General features: G+C 47.9%; 1 protein-coding gene across 3 annotated transcripts in view; it reads right to left on the bottom strand.

Annotated features, from left to right (window-relative positions):
• STAG1 (STAG1 cohesin complex component) overlaps nt 1–14,123 on the bottom strand; it is a 1,346,357-nt gene that overhangs the window by 578,555 nt on the left and 753,679 nt on the right. The window lies entirely within an intron of this gene.

Genomic DNA, 14,123 nt, shown 5'->3' with positions numbered 1-14,123 from the left:
CAAGGCAAACAGGTCAAAAGGATGTACGGTAACATTTGGTGACCTCAAAAACCGTTAAACATTGTACTTACTCCAGTACATGGGAGGGAAGGAAACAGAGACTTTGTACCCTGGGTGGGATAATCCTCGCCTCCGAGTCCTTAATAGAATTGAAACTTTCCGTTACGATAGCTAGGAAATTTTGCATTCTATGCAAGGACCAGAGGCAAGGATTATGCTCATTTAAAGCTAGCTCACCATCAAGTGAGCCATATCAATAATAGGTTTAAAATAAAACCGCTGAAAAGTGGAGTCTGAAGACCAATCTGCCGCATTCAGAATGTCTTCCAGACGAGCTCCCAGGGTAACTGCCTTAGAGGCCAACGCTCCTCTAGCCAAGTGGGCGCCGAAGATCAATGCCAGCTTCCTGCATGACCCACCTCACCCATCGGGCAATGGTGGGGGAAGAAACCGCCTTATGAGGTTTCCTAAGTGCAATGAGCAATTGTTGCTACCCCAGAGGGTGAAATTCTTCTGACATCTCCTCATATGCCTTCAGGCAAGCCACCACGCACAGCTTCGGAGAATCCGGGAATGCCGGATAAGAGATAGATCGTGCTCCACACTTTGTCCGCCTGCAGATCGTAAAAGTGACCCCTGTGGGGGAAAAAATCAGACTGGTAATATCAAGAGCCCTGACATCAGGAACCCCTCTGCACGAGATAAGGCAGAGAAGAATCACTAATTTCGCCGACAGCTCCTTCCTAGAGAGTAACCTATTCGGCTGCCACGACAGAAACAAGTTTAATACCTGGTTAACATCCCAAAGTTGAGAGTACCGAGGCTCAGGCAGCAGCGAGAGGCGGATGCCTCGAAGAAGGCGACAGACCAAACCTCGATCAGCTCGACGACAATGCTGTGGGAGTGTCAGAAGGCAAGCAGTCCAGACCCCAAGCGCCTAACATCTCTCTACACCCTGATCGGATGGGCTGTCCTTAAACTTTTTTTGACTTTACCACCTCGACATTATAGCGAGTCGGGCATCCCCACGTATTGTACAGAATCTGCTGAAGCAACTACGATCGCAGAAATGCCCCCGAAAATTGCCGCAGACCTTCTGTCCGCCATAGCAGGTTCAGAGCAATGTAGGAAGGGCTCAGACACCTGCCGAGAAGGAGAAGAAGGAGATGGCCCCTCCTGATACAGCAGGCATCAATTCACCGAGGCAGGATGCCTTGTCAGCACGCAGGAAACTCAAGTCAAGTTAAGTTAGAATTTGTATAGCGCATTACTCATCCAGAGGGTCTCAAGGCGCTTGAGGGAGGGGGGGGGGGAAGCGTTACTTATCGAATATCCAAGTTTTGAGTTGTTTTCTGAAGGAGAGGTGGTTCTGTGTAAGGCGGAGGTGGGTGGGGAGAGAGTTCCAGGTCTTGGCCGCTAAGTAGGAGAAGGATCTTCCTCCCATGGTGGATCTTTGGATGCGTGGAATCGCCACTAGGGCTTGATTGGACGGTCATAGTTGGCGGGTGGGGGTGTAGAAGGTCAGGCGCGTGTTGAGGTATTTGGGTCCTAGGTCGTAGAGGGCTTTGTGTGCGTGGGTGAGTAGACGGAACGTTATTCTCTTGTTGACGGGGAGCCAGTGGAGGTCTCTCATGTGACCGGATATGTGAGCTTGGCGGGGATGTCTAGGATAAGTCTGGCTGAGGCGTTCTGAATGCGTTGGAGTTTTTTCTGTAATTTGGCTGTTGTTCCGGAGTAAAGGGTGTTTCCGTAGTCCAGTCGGCTTGTGACAAGTGCTTGGGTGACCGTTTTTCTTGTTTCGGTGGGGATCCAGCGGAAGATTTTTTTGAGCATACGTAGGATGTTAAAGCATGATGATGAGATGGCGTTGACTTGTCTGGTCATCGAGAGGGAGGAGTCCAGGATGAAGCCCAGGTTACGTGCGTGGTCCGTTGGTTGGGTGCGATGCCCAGGGCCGGTGGCCACCATGAGTCATCTCAAGCGGAGGGGGATGATCCTAAGATGAGGACTTCCGTTTTGTCTGAATTCAGTTTTAAACGGCTGTTCTTCATCCACTCGGCTACTTCTTGCATCCCTTCGTGTAGGTTGGTTTTGGCGGTGTTTGGGTCTTTGGTGAGGGAGAGGATCAGCTGGGTGTCGTCTGCGTAGGAGATGATGTTGAGGTTGTGTTGGCGCGCGATGGATGCGAGGGGGCTCATGTATACGTTGAAGAGGGTGGGACTGAGTGAAGATCCTTGTGGTACACCGCAGATGACTTCAGTGGCCTCTGATCTGAAAGGGGGGAGTCGGACTTTCTGGGTTCTCCCGGCGAGGAACGAGATGATCCAGTCCAGTGCTTTTCCTTGTATCCAGACGTTGCTGAGGCGTTGTATCAGGGTGCTATGGCAGACTATGTCGAAGGCTGCGGAGAGGTCCAGTAGGATGAGGGCAGCTGTTTCTCCGTTGTCAAGTAGTGTTCGAATGTCGTCTGTGGCTGCGATGAGGGCGGTCTCGGTGCTGTGTTTGGCTCGGAAGCCGGACTGTGATGGGTCGAGGGAGCCGTTAGATTCGAGGAAGGCGGCGAGCTGATTGTTGACGGTTTTCTCAATGACTTTGGCAGGGAATGGGAGGAGCGAAATGGGGCGGTAGTTCTTAAGTTCGGTGGGGTCTGCTGTGGGTTTCTTCAGGAGAGCGCCGAGTTCGGCATGTTTCCAGCTTTCCGGGAAGGTAGCAGTGTTGAGGGAGCAGTTGATGACATCTCGGAGATGGGGTGCGATGATGGAGTCTGCTTTGTTGAAGATGTGGTGGGGACATGGGTCGGTTGGCGATCCGGAGTGGATGGAGTTCATCAAGCGGATGGTGTCTTCAGTACTGATTAGGTTCCAGGCGCAAAGGATGTCGGAGGGGGGCTTTGGTTTGGAGGTGAGGGGGGTGGACTGGTCGCTCAGCAAGAAGGACGCAGTAGGCGTCATCGGTCCCGGCACTACCGTAATTGATCTCTGGCGGAGGAATCACGGAGCACTTACAGAGCGGGAGAAGCAGCGCCAGACAGCATCCCCAAGCGATGCTACAGAGACTGTAGAGACTGCCGCTAGCAAGACCATACTAGGAGAGGGAGAGCCTGAAGGTGAAGCGGATGCAAGTAAAGGGAAAAAAGGCCCCTCTGCCTTGGCTCCATCGCCACCTACGACAGAATCAGTACAAGTGCCAACAATAAATATGAGTACTATGGGGACAAAAATCAAGCCTTGCCTTACTAATCCTAGTATAATCCCTGATCCATGCAATAAGGCTGTAAAAAACATCGTTCAGTTGGCGGAATCAAATGTGTCTAATCTCACCAATCTCGCCTTGAATGGGGGTCAGGCTCAGGATACGCTGGAGGCGCAAAAACCTGTTTCACCCACTATTGGCTGCCAGGCATTGCAAGATAAAATTTCAGGGGCAAATGGTGACCATATGCTAGCTTGTGCAGGCACTGGGAAGGGACAAGGCAACATCGACCAGCATTTGGCAAGGCAAAGAGACCTGAGCAATGGGGATATTGAGCATAACCCCGATGCGGATAAAGAGGCAAGGGATTTCTTCTCCTTCTCTGATGGAGCAGGGGCCGAAGAAGATTGGACGGAAGGATCCGTGTCATACCTAACGGTTGAGAGCAGTACTAGCAATGGAGAGAGTGCAGAGATTAGTACCATTAAGTCCAAACCAGCTCTATAACGTAAAAAGCAGCAACATTGTGGAGGGGACCTGGCTTGGGACTATCTGCTCACCGACCAACTTACTTCCCCCCCACATGCAGTACCAAAACTGCTCAGCAGCCTGCGCACTCCTCGCTCAGCGGGCCCCCCCCGCAACAACACTAGATACTGTATTACAAGCTATAGCGGCCCATCGCGAGGAAACCGCACAAGGCGGTCGGAGGGCACAAGCAGCACTGCACAAAGTACAAAGGGTTGTACGCAAGCTTACCAAGACCTGTAGCTCCTTTGGGGACAGAATCACAGAGATCGAATCCAGGGTGCTTTCTAACAAAAATGAACTTGCAACGAACCAGGAGAGAATCGAGTCTCATGAGTCTGAGCTGGCGGACGTCAGGTGGAAGCTAGAAGACTTCGAAAACCGCCAACGAAGGAACAATCTTCGCGTACTTGGCATTCCCGAAGCAGCCGAAGGTGATGATATCCGCTCTTTTGTTGGTAACCTATTCAGAGACTATGTCCGAACTATCAAACTGGGATTGGGACAACGAGATCCAACGAGTGCATCGTATGCCCTTTAAGTTGCCAGCCAGACCTGTGACCTATCCCTGGGCAATTTTGGTATATTTCGGTAACTTCCTGCTTCGACAAGCAATCTTTGAGAAAGCGAGGCCAGAATTTATACGCACCAGTAAAGGTATTTCCTATTTTGTCCGCCCTGACTTCTGCCACGCTACAGTGGAAAGAAGGTGGAGGCTACGCATGTCAATTAAGCCTTTTCAAGAAAAGAAAGCACAAGCATATCTGAACAATCCAGCACGGCTTAAAATTATCAATGGAGGTCAAGCAAAGTTTTTTCTTTCAGAGATTAAAGCTAAAGAGTATTTGGACAAACTAAAATGATCTAGCCATAACCATATTACGCCTACAAAAAGGGGGAAAGAAAGGGCTAAAATGTGATACATTTGATTGCCTATATCTAATCCAGTATATATACTAGACTTAATAACTTGGGTCAAGTTTAATGTTTTTTATGCGATGCTGTGGAATGGGCTTACTGGGCGATGTGGGGGATATAGGCTTTAACTGATTTGGGGCTTCCGCGGTTTTTTCTCTTTTTTGGGATTTTCTTTTTTTTTTTCACAACAATTACAGGCCGGTACTTTTCTGAAAATTTATAAAAGTGAGGTTTACTGTTTGTGATCTATTGCTGTGCTGCATCACCATCATCCCAGACTATTATGGAGTCTGTATGCCTTATTTTTGGGAGGCATTGGGAGGGGGGTTCGGGGGGAGTGGGTGGGGGGGGGGGAGAAGCATCAAAAAAAGGACAAAAATAGAACCAGATATAAGACAGGAGTCATCAATATCCTTGCGTTTTTTCTAATCCTAGAAAATATACTAATAAAATCCGAGGCAGAAGAAGAAGGTCATGGAACACCACTGAGATCGAATGTACAGATATACACTGAGTCAATAAACATGCTCCTATGGGGAAATTAACAATACAAACTTGGAATGTCGCAGGTCTCCTTGATAGGGACAAACGCCAGCGCCTGAGATATAGTCTACCAAAATCCTGTAGATATTGTCTGCCTCCAAGAGACCCATCTGCCTTGGGACAAAAGAGAGCTCTTAAAAATTAGGGGATATAACCTATCAAGCACTACTCAAACCTCTAACACCCGGGGGTAGCAATACTGGCTAAAACCTTCCTAGGCCAAGTAATCCGTAAATTAGCATATCCTCAGGGCAGAAGGGTAATCATAAAGCTGGCTCTGTGTATTACTGTACGTTCCGTCTATGGATCAAATCAAGACGACCCCACGGTCTTTGAAAAACTCTAGCTTGAACTCGCATCTTGGCCAGGCCCACTCGTTCTTTCTGGTGATCTAAACATTTCGCTTGGACCCCTATTTAATAATCAGACGCAACCAAAATACATGGGCCGCAAACCACGAGTTTTTAAGGCTATCAGCCGGCTTCGAGATATTTTGGGCCTGGTCAACATTTGGGGTAAGAAAAATCATCCAGATCCTGGGTTCACTTATTTCTCCTGCGCCTATAGCAAATACGTTAAAATCGATTATATACTCACAACAACTGATCTCTCTAACCAAGCTATTATCAAACACCCTAAGATCATTTACGACCACAATGCACTAACCCTCACAGTAAACATCACAACCTCTAACAGACCATATAGGAGCTGGACCTTTGATAGGAAACTGCTGGCCAACAAGGAGTATATCGATTATATTACTAGCTGGGTACATAATTTTTTTATATTAACCGATATAGTGCTCCAAGATGTGTAGTCTGGGACTGCTTTAAAGCAGCTCTTAGAGGTGAAACAATTAGATACCTAGCCAGAGCCAAAAAACAACGCAGTACTGATTATAATCTGAAGTTACAAGAGCTAGCAAGGGTTGAAGAACATATTGCACAAATAGTTCAAGGAGACGATGGGAAACACATTTTGTATCATATGCTGGTGTTAAAAACTGAGCTAAACTCTGGTCTGACTCAGAAAGCTGCTGAGATCTATAAAACACACCAGAAAGATGTCTATGAGAATGGCGAAAGGGTAGACCAACAGCTCGCGTTACGTACCCGCCAGAAAACCTCCTATAACGCCATCACTGCTATACAGTCAGGAGGGCAGACACTTACACAAAAATCAGATATAATTAACTCATTCCAACAATACTACCAGAATCTATACCAGAACGATAGCATAACCACTAGTGTCGAGTCCGACAATTTTTTAAGTAACTTTCTAAATGACCCAGAGATGAGCAAGAACATAGATGCCACAACCCGAGAAGATCTTGAGAAAGAAATTACTCTTACAGAAGTACAACTGCCCTGTCTGTACTTGCCTCTGGGAAGGCCGCAGGCCCAGACAAAATACCTCTTGAGCTATATGAAATTCGGAGTCATTGTCTACGCCCTCTCTTACTTGACTTATTCCTTGGGATTCAATGGAATGGCACTCCTCCGGAGTCCTGGAAAGCAACTAATATAATCATCTTTCCTAAAAAGGGAAAACCCACAGATCAATTATCGTCATACCGCCAATCTCTTTAATTAATTTGGACTCCAAATTATATGCTAAAATTATGGCGAATCAGCTCGGGAGGGTTGTCAAACATCTGGTCTCCCCATGGCAACATGGCTTCATTCCCGGGAAAGGCACGACTGACCACACTCGAAGTGCTGTCTCTTTATTTGATATTATGTCCGAAACGGAGGGGCCAGATGTCGATGATTCTCCTGGACGCCGAGAAGGCCTTTGACCGTGTCTCTTGGAATTTCCTTTGGGCAGTCTTGACCCACAACAATTTCGGCCTAAATTTGTTAAATCCATAATGGCGATGTGTTTTGATCCTAAAGCTAAATTACAGATAATGGGCTTCGGATCAAACAATTAAAATCTCTAGAGGTACAAGGCAAGGAAGCCCATGTTCAACAATATTATTTGCTCTATACATAAACCCTTTATTCTGAAACTATTAGAAAATCAAACAATTAAACCTGTGGTGACTGGCCAATTTGGAACTAAAGTATTGGCCTACGCCGACGACATTGCTGTCCTAACACCCAATCCCTCTGAAGCTATCTTGGAAATCGAGGTAATAACACAAACATACGGACTCCACTCTGGCTATTCCCTTAATAAGGATAAAACAGTCCTGCTCTGTACCGACAATATTGACCTCAATGACCCCAGTAAAGCTGAAAAAGCTACGTATTTAGGTGTAAGCATAAGCCCTGATGTCAAATCGATCCCTAAGCTTAACTATGAGCCACTATTTAATGTTATAAGGAAAGATCTAGACAGAGTTAACAGCCTGCATCTGTCAATTATTGGCAGGGGAAACTTTCTGAAGATGAATATCCTCCCCAGGGTATTATATCTTTTTCGAGCAATCCCCCTGATTTTTGAAGAAAGCATTCTAAAGTCACTTGAATCTCAAATGTCTAAATTTATGTGGCAACAAGGTAAAATCGGGAGATCTCTGAAATTCCTTTCGCTCCCACAGCATAGAGGTGGACTAGCAATTCCCAACATGCTATTCTACTTCTGGTCGGCATTTCTCCAACAAATGGCTCCACTCCTTTATTCTACCCCCTCTGCTGATGATATAGGGGATACAATAGCACCATCTATTTACGAGCTTTCAATAGGGCAGAAGGCTAAAGGTCTCTTCCTAAGACAAGTAGAACCAAGCTACTAAAAGAAGTCATCTCTAATGCCTGGAAAATCTGGTCGAAAATGACTAAACACATGCAAATTTCAAAAATAAATCGCTATACCCCATTATGGCACTCCAACTTGCTCCTCGTACTAGCTAACTACGTTACTGCAAAAAAATGGGAAAATCTAGGAATCATTACAGTGGGGGATTTCCTGGGGGAGGTTATAGCTACCACATTTATAGACTTACAGAGGAAGTTTCACCTACCTAATGGCGACTACTTCAAGTTCATCCAGGTATATACTATACTAAAACTAAAAGCTCCTAACATTAACCTAGAGAGAACTGAAATTATAGAAATTATTATCAAAAATACTACTAGAATCGCCCCCATATATGGGTTGCTGTTAGAAAAGCTACAAGACGATATGGAGCAAACAGAAGTAGCCTGGGCGGATAAACTAGATAATCCAAATGTAGATATCGATATGAGCTTATCTCTATCATCACGTCTCCTCATATTGTCTAGTTTAAAAGCCCAGACCTATAAAACCATCTACAATCTCTACTTCACCCCCGCAAAACTATATGCCTGGGGTAAAAGAGAAAACGATGATTGTCCCAGATGTCTATCCGGCCTAGCAACGCTTATGCATATGTTTAGCGAATGTAATAAATTAACTTTAATTAAAAAAATTATGCTCGATTTTTGGGAAGAGGTGTTCGGCCACAAAATAGCCGATTCCCCTACCCTCTATATGCTCGGCTTTGACAGTGCACTTGATCTAAGAGCGGAGGAGGAAGCAATGTTATTTATAGGTACTGCTGTGTATAGAATCATATTAGCAGCACGCTGGAAAGAAGCAGACCCACAGAGCTTCCAAATGTGTTTAGCTCGCCTTCTGGGGGCATTTAATCAGGAGAGTGCTATCTAAGCCACTAGGGGAAGAAAAGCCACTATGCGGGGCAACGCGATCTGGCTCCCCATAACGAATTGGAGTATAGGGGTTAGGCCTCTTGTATCAGTCAGGATGAAATGTGTCTTTTCTTCATTCTCTGTCTTTTTTTTCCTTTCTTCCTTTCCTGTTCCCTGTTATTCAAATGTAATGTTTTTTTTGTATATAAGTTTTGAGATTGCGATTCTTCAAAAACCCATGAATGTATATACGTATTCCTTTTTTATATAACCATATAATCAAATGTAACCATTAAATATCTATTGTTGTTTGACTTGTCTTATCTGGATCTGAAATTTAAAAAAATTAAAAAAAGACCAAGGGATGCTCACCCACCGGGGATCCGTCAACCATGGTGTGACCCCGCCGAAATGGCAGAACAGAAAGTGTTGATAGTTCTATAAGCCAAGCCTTCCTCCGCCAGAGCGGCCAAAAATGTCAGAATCGAGGTCACATCTGTTGCCACGGGATTGAGACCCCGTTGCACACATCATCTCCAGGTGGAACAATAGCATTTGACTGTGCTATCGGCCCAAGCCTTCGACATTAACCTCTCAGCCGCTCCCGGAAGGCCTGGGAACGCCCAGCGTCCCCTGCAATCCTCCATGCCATGAGGGAGAGACAGCCCTGCTCTATCAATGGATGAGGTCTCCGTCCGGATTGATCAGAAGCATTGGAAAGAGGAGGAGTGGGATTGGAAAACCCCAAGAAAGTTCCAGAAGAACTAGAAACCACACTTGAGACCTCCAAATCGGGGAGACGAGAACCACGTTCGCCTTCTGGCGTCGCACCTGGGCTGAGACTCGTGAGCATGGCAAACGGGGGGGGAAGGCATAGCCTTGTTCGCTCTGCCAATTCTGCAGAAACTAGTCCGTTTGTGCTGCCAGGGGATCCGGTCTCCAACTGAAAAACCTGGGCAGTAGATGATCCAAGCGAGAGGCAAAGAGGTCCACCGAAACTGGAACCCAAAGAGACTGTAGATATGCGAAAACCCCCGGGAGCAATCTCCAAAGACTGCTGTCGTGGAGATGGCAGGACTGAAAATCAACTATCTGGTTGTCCCACTCCGCCGTCACAGACACGTGATGGTTTAGACAATACCTCCAAAAGTTTGCTGCCATGTCCGAGAGAGCCCTTGAGCGCGTGCCCCCCCAGATGATTGGTATACCGGACGGCCGACATGTTGTCCATTTTGAGTAGAAAACAAGAACGGACCAAGTCTTAGGTCCAGCATTGGATCGCAAACGACCCCGCCAATAGCTCCAGACAGTTGATGTGCAACTGCTGCTCCATAGGAGACCGCACACCGCCAGTTGTGAACTCGCCACACCGTGCGGCCCAGCCTGATCTGCTGGCGTCGGACTCGATAACGATATCTGGCGCAGAACCGAAAATCGCACGTCTATTCCAGGGCTCCATGTTGGAAAGCCACCATTGAACCACTTTCTGCCTTGCCTCCACGTCAAGAGATACTTTTTGGGAATAGGAGAGGCCTTTGTGAAGATGCCGTGCTTTGAGGCGCTACAAGGCCCTGTAATGGAGAGGGCCTTTGAAAATGGCTTGGATGGACGATGACAGAAGACCTACGATGCGGGCTATCTGTCTGAGGGAGAGTTGGTGTGGGCAAGAACCCTCCTCAATTTGTGGCGGATTTTCGTCATTTTCCGGGCTGGAAGGCTGAGAGAAGCGGCGACCGAGTCGATAGAAAACCACTTTCTGGGACAGAACGAGCATGGATTTTGCCTAGTTGATTACAAAGCCCAGACTTTGGAGTAAACTGACCATTGTCTGAAGCAGGGGAGACAGTGCCTTGGGACATTGTGACATGAGTAAAATGTCATCCAAATAAACTATGAGCCACATCCCGGACGTACACAGGCGTTCGATCACCGAACGCAAAACCTTCGTGAAGCACCAAGGAGCGGAGGATAGACCGCAAGGAAGGGTGGTGAATTCGTACACCTTGTCCCGCCAAAGAAACTGCATGAACCTCCGCTGCAGAGGAAAAATTGGAATGGTCAAATACGCGTCCTTTAGGTCTAGCCGCGCCATACAGTCGTTCGGTCTGAGAAGGTCGCGGAGAAGATGGATTCCCTCCATTTTGAAGTGTTGAACTCTCGTAAATTGATCACGGATCTCTGGCCCCCTTCCGCTTTGTCCACTACAAAAAGATTGATGATTAAGCTGCGAGCATGGTAAGTGGACTGCACGACTGCCCCCTTGGGTAAGAGAGACTGGACCTCCTGATCGACCAAGCCATCATCCGCCACTGAGAATACCATAGGACGCGGCAGAGCCTCCTGGAACGGCTGAAGCCCCGGACCGTTTTGAGTACCCATGCGTCGCCCATGACAGAAGTCCAGGCCTGGAAAAACAGTGCCAGCCGGCCCCCCACTTTTAGTTGGGATGAAGGGAGAACACTCACTGGAAGAGCTGGAGGCGCCGCTGACTCTGCCACCACCGTTTTTCCCTTGCCGTCCTCTCGTAGGGTAGAAGTTTCCGAATCTGGCTTGATCTTGATAACCCGCTTGGTTGGAGCCTCCTCTCTGCTGGTTAGGGCGGCCGGACAAGCGGCCCCTGACTCGACCAGCCCCTCGGAAAACCCACGAACGAAAGACCTTTCGAATAGAAGTTTGCACCCTGTCCAGAGACGTGAATATATTCACAAAGCGCCCTAGTTCCTTCATAAAGGGTTCAGCAAAGAGACCTCCCTGGGCAATGGCCCCCGCCTCCGAATCCGCCAAATCCCCCAATTTGGGGTCCACCTTTATCAACAGGGATCTTCGGCGTTACATCGACAAGGCACAGTTGGCATTTCCGAGAAATACCACCACGCGCAGGAGAGGTTTTCTGGAGAGATCAGGGTCCCCAATGATTTGGCCTCTTCCGCCATATCGAGAATTTTGGTGATCGGTCCAAGAATTACCAGGAGCTTGTCTTGGCAAGCCCGCCAAGATCGGTCGATACCCTTTTTGGGGTCTTTTATGATTTTCTGTAGAAACGTTGCCCTGCGCGGGTCAATTTCGGGGGTTGCCACCACCTTATCTTCCAAAGAGGGGCGCGGACACAACGCCCGAAGACAATTACGCACCGATGCCTCCAGCAGCTGGCGGATGAGACTGGCGACTTACTGGGCGACCTTGTCACAGGGCGCCCAGTCAGAAGATCTAGGGTGCAAAATGTCATCTGGGTCCAACATATCGGCGCAGAGGTTCTGCTCATCCGCGCTTTGGTCAGAAGTGGCAGGCACTGGTTGAAGAGGCTTGTAGGGACGAGAAGGCCCAGCCCCTTCATCGTTCCCATGAGCAGAGTCGTCAGGAGTGGCAGCTGCAGGAGGGGGTTTACTAGCTAGGAATACCCGCTTGAGGCGGGCAAAGGCGTCAGTATCAACCCCTGCGTCTTTGGCCCGCTTAGAGGGATGTGGTTGAGGGTCAGCATTGGCTGCGCTGGAAGGCAGAGAAGCTGGATTGGACTGGGCTGCTCTGGCCAGTTTGTCACAGGCAAGTTCACTCTTTCGTGAGAGGCGATCTTCCGATGGAGCCATAGCCTGCTCCACTGCCTTATGAATGGAAGAGTCTACAGCATCATAGAAATCTTCGTCCCACTACAACACTGTGAGCGAGTCTTCCTCCCACTTGTCATCCTGGTCATCCAGGTAAGCATTCTCTTCATACGATTCCATTAGGACAGAAGAAAAACACTAGGTAGGTAAGTAATGGGAAGAAACATTACGAAGGTAAGTGGGAATGACTGGCCGAAGGGAATTCCGCAATATGGGGGGTTGGGGGATCAGCCGACTGATCAGCAAGCAAAGCTCGCACTCGGGAACAACCCCCCGGGACCCAATAGCCCTGGTGCTACAATGAAAGGGCAGCCTGTCCGATACTGAGTCCCAGCAGGACTCAACCTGCAGGTACAGACTCACAGGAGCGTTAGCAAGGCCTAAAGGTACGGACCGCTAAGACTGGGCACAATAGATACACCACAGCCTCACATAAATTGTACAGACCTTATGAAAAAGGCATTCATGGGGCATGAAATGCAAAGAGCTGCCTAATGGCAGAAAACAGACCGTAATCGGTGTAAGGACAGGCAGATGATCCTTCGTTGCTGTGCGATCCGAGATTCAAACGCGCGGAATCCCAGGAAAGCGCACAGCGCGGAGAACGTAGATACACACCCTCTAGCCGTGAAAGTACACACCACGAGCCGCACCAAACACGCCGCCGCTAGGGAGGAACACTCCCGCGGCCGGAGAACGAGTCAGCAGAGTAGCAGGTGACTCGCTGTAAATTACCTCAGAAAAACAGCACAGAAATAGACAGAAGTGAGAGCAACAGACAAAACCAATATCAAGTAAACTGCGCGTGTGACGGTCAACCGCCGGCTCGCGCCGTAAGCACAGAACACAGAGCGCGAAGTTTCCGGAAGCGCCTGAGGGGAAACAAGAACAAAACCCCCAGAAACAGGAAAGTATCGCACAAGACCAGCAATAAGCAATCCAACGTCAATAGCGATTAAGCAGACAGACAGCCTAGCATTTAAATAGCACAACAAACAGCAAAGAGTAATTCAACCAATGAGAGAAATGAAAAAGTGACTTATCTTGGCTGATATTTGATATTTATTGATTTGTATAGCGCTGAATCACCCATGAGTGTATCTCGGTGCTTCAGATGGAAAAACAGCAGAGTTAGAGGGAAGAAATTAGAAGGTGGGTTTTTAGCATTTTTCTAAATTGACCCAAATTCTGTCCTGAGCGTAACGGAGAAGGCAAATTATTCCAAAATTTGGGGGCAAGATAAGAAAAGGATTTGCCACCGCTACAAGCTTTTTTGATTCTGGGGATGGTGAGCAGATGCTCGTTACTGGACCCGAGATTACGTGTTGGTATATAAGAGGAAAGTTTGTTAGTGAGATACTTGGGGCCTTTGCCATTACGAGCCTTGTAAATAATACAGCCTATTTTGAACTTTATCCTTTTCTTTATGGGGAGCCAGTGAAGTTGATTGAGGAGTGGTCCGGAGGGTGTTCTGGATGGGACGTTGTTGGTGAGTCGGGCAGCAGTATTCTGTACCACCTGGAGTTTATTAATGGCACTTTCGTTGGCCGAGAGCAGCAGGGCATTGCAGTAATCAAGTCTACTCAATATTAGGGCCTGTATTAGGGGTTTTTTTGGTGGAGGAGGGTAAGAGTGGAAAAATCCTACGCAGGAGGCCAAGAAAATATTAGCAGGAACCTGCAATAGTGTTGGCATGTGTGTTGTGTGTGAATGTGATCAATCC

The sequence above is a fragment of the Lissotriton helveticus genome, chromosome 11, assembly GCF_964261635.1.
Source record: "Lissotriton helveticus chromosome 11, aLisHel1.1, whole genome shotgun sequence".
In the NCBI taxonomy this organism is placed as follows: domain Eukaryota; kingdom Metazoa; phylum Chordata; class Amphibia; order Caudata; family Salamandridae; genus Lissotriton; species Lissotriton helveticus.
The sequence above is the reverse complement of the archived record's forward strand: the minus strand, read 5'-3'. Positions and strand labels throughout refer to the sequence as shown.